We start from the raw sequence: 3,480 nt of genomic DNA, 5'->3' as shown, positions 1-3,480 counted from the left end.
CTTTCCCTTCTTTTCCTTCCAAAAATGCACAGATGAATATCCAAATGTACATCAAGTAATAATTAATCTGCATAGGTGCAGAGCTGAAGGGTAGAACCAGCTCCTCTCACAGCTTCCCAAACATGCAGCAATTAAAACCTGTCCTGTGATTCAGTCACTGCTACCGAGCTACTCTATTATTCCCTGACTCAAGGTAAAACTGAAATGGACAAAACTGCCTTGCATATCCTCTGGCAGGATGGCACAGATGTCTTCAGATCCCCGTTGAAGGCAGAAGATACGTCCTCGCCATCACCTCAAAGGATGGCACCTGCCTCTGTCCCTCAGAGCTAGATACAGGTAACCACACAGATTAGACTTTCCCAGGCTGCTTTACTACACGCAGACCTTTCTCATGAAATGTAAGATCTGTATTTAAATCTTACGAAGCTGTAGAGTAAGATACAAAATCACTGCTCGAGGTCTGTAGCCTATTGCACTTCTTTGCTCTAAGATAATGTGCTGAGATTCTACAATACTGGGGTCTTTATAACACCCCCAGCTGAGATACTATTTTACTCCAAATTTAGGCATAAATCCCAATGTCATACCCACTACCCTATTTTTGTTGTTTAGGGTCTACAATCTCTCTACCTCAATATTTCTGCAGGCCTCTTTAATGAAGTGCTGACATACTAAATATTCTTTTCATTAAGACAATGTTGATTTCTTTCCACATTCGCATAGTGCATCACCAGGACAATTTTCCCCAGTTTTCTTTAGGTTCCTTCCTTTAAAAGCTCAGTGACTGACTAATCCTACAATGTCTGGGTGTCTCTTCACTTTAGGGCACCATTCCAGTGACTTCAATCCACCTGTTCACAGAACAGGTGCCTAGTTGCTTCAGCAGCACCCAAACCTCCAGCCTGGAGATAGAGTCATTTGTCAAACATGCACAGTTTTGACAAGTTTGGACTTAATTTTTTTTAAAAAATTGTTTAGGAAGATTTTTGCATTGTGCTGTTTGTTAGTTAAAAAGAAGAGGCAGGGTAAGTAAAGCCTGCACTGTTCGTATGAATTACTAACAAAATTTCCTCTGAATGTAAATAGCTTCTTAACACTTGCCCTTACTGATTTCTGGTGCAGAGATACCAAATTTCAGAAATTATAGCAAATTGCACAGCCAAAATCCATCCTTATTCAATAAAACTCTTAAGCTCATGCTCACCTTCAAAGCCAAGACTGTGCATATATGCTTTCCTGATCACTGTTGGCAATTTTGAATTCCATTTGTTTTTTGAAATCAGAGGTTATGTTCTGGTATCATGCAAAGGGAGATAATTAGGAGCACAGAAACAGCGGCAGCTGGAACAGCTGATATGCATTTCAACATGGAAACACACATATAACAGGTACTGTATGTGCTGTAAGCACATAACATGCTTAATATATGTATTGTTGAGAAAGGTCTTCAGCCGATGGTCATGCCAGGTGCAAACATACTGCAAATGTAAAAGTAGAGGGAGCCACTAATTGTCTGTGTGACTTGTGCCATGGTACAGGACACAGAATAGCGACTCCCGTGAGTGGTACCAATGGCAGAAGTAGAGAAGTGTTGGGCAAAACTACACCTGGGAATTGTAATCTGGGCACACTGCAGAATTTCACCAGAGGTACTGTGTCCGAATGGCTAATCACACATACAACTCCCTCTGTATTACTGCAGTTACCAGTACTGTCAGCGCCTTCCTTTGTACAAGATTCAGCATGGAGCTGCAGTGTTTTTGAATGTTTCTCTGCCCAGCTCAGTGCTGAGCTGGGCTGATACTGGTGGTCTTTAGAGATGCCCAACATAACTGCTATTTGCCTGGAACTGGTGAAGTTGCAACAGATCCAGAAGAGTCTGGGAAATCCTACCGAAAGTGGCACAGTACCAGCTTTTGCAATCCTTAAACCATTACAAGCACAGTATTTCTCTAAATTTCATTAATGTCTGATGTCATTGTCATAATCAGCACTGTGGAAATTAATTCCAATCTCAAATGTTTTGGTTCTATGGTAACTGCTAGAAACCATCCTCTTAAAGGCCTGGTAATGTTGGTAGAAAGACTCAAAATTACTTCGGCTTTGCCTATAAATCCGCTAAACTCCAAGGTCCTTTTGTGAGCCCATGAAAGCATAAATGCTGTGCTTCTGTGTTGCACCTCCCCATCTGAATTCATAGTTGTTTATTCTGAGCACAGCAATATGTGCAATCAGCCACAGCCCTCTTTTGGGATGGACTGCATGTGTTGCCTCTAGACATTGCCAAAGAAAATATAATTAAGCAAAGCAGAAATTGACACTCTTTTCTGTTTCACAGAGAGAAAATAATTCCTTTGCCTTGCTGAAGCCACTGATTGTTGGTGTCTGCATGTCTGCTGACAAGAGACTGCAAACTTGGGTAGATTTTAAAGCTCTAGGTCAACAGAAAATGATGTAGGAAGAGTTCTTCCCAGGTGCTAAAACAAGTGTTTGTTTCCCCAATCCCTGCTGTGGCTGGAAACATGAGCTCTCATCCATTCTCATTATATGTCACTGCTTAAGGACTCCAGTTTTCAGCAATGCAACATCACTATCAAATGGAAAGAAAGAAAGAAGCAGTGACAGCTGTAATTGCCCACATGGCCAAAGGTGTAGGATATTTAATGCAATTCATACCTAGGGAAGCTGGGTCACAGGGAGGAGATGTGGCTCGTGGAAGGACATCAGGCAGCCTACTGATGGAACACCTCAGAAATTACAAATCTGCATGCCTTTGAGGACTGCTCTGAAAACCTGCTTTCCTCTCATCTCTGCCCCTAGACTCATAGGCTGTCACCTCCAGCCCTACATTCTCCAGATGTTCAGCTCCAAATTACACAGGTTCTTTCTGTTGCAAGTGGAGTCTGGTGAGGCTGCCCCTCTTGCCCCGAATAAGGGACATGGGCTAGTTTGTGGAAATATGGCATCATCTTCCAGACTGTTTCTCATGGAGCAATACTTAAGCCTTCATTTCCCCTTTCCTGCCAGAGCAGGGATACAAAATGCTTTTCCTCAGTCCCATATGTAGCAGGTACGTCTTTCTTTTCTTTATGCTGCATCTCAAGCAATGCTGGTCTGAATTTCTGGGAAATATGGACCTGCATCCTACTAAATGGGTAAGAGCAGCCCACCCCACTGACCTCCACTTCTTTCCCTGGTACCTGAAGGTGATGACAGTCAAGGGCAGCTAAGGCAACCAGCCAGCCAGCTCTTCAAAGAAACTTCACAGCCCTAGCATGTTTGCTTTGTTTTGCTTTCCGTTGCTTCATGCAATATCCATTCCTGCACTTTACACAACATTCATGGGCTTTTGACCTACCTCCTTACTGGAAGCATGCTGTGCTGTGCCCTTTGCTCACTCTGCTCCCACCCCTCCTCTTCCCACAGACTATTTCAGTGACAAGGCACTTCTGGTAACAGTGCAAGCAACTGAGCAAC

This window comes from Buceros rhinoceros, unplaced genomic scaffold (genome assembly GCF_000710305.1).
Source record: "Buceros rhinoceros silvestris isolate BGI_N320 unplaced genomic scaffold, ASM71030v1 scaffold19059, whole genome shotgun sequence".
In the NCBI taxonomy this organism is placed as follows: domain Eukaryota; kingdom Metazoa; phylum Chordata; class Aves; order Bucerotiformes; family Bucerotidae; genus Buceros; species Buceros rhinoceros.
The sequence above is the reverse complement of the archived record's forward strand: the minus strand, read 5'-3'. Positions refer to the sequence as shown.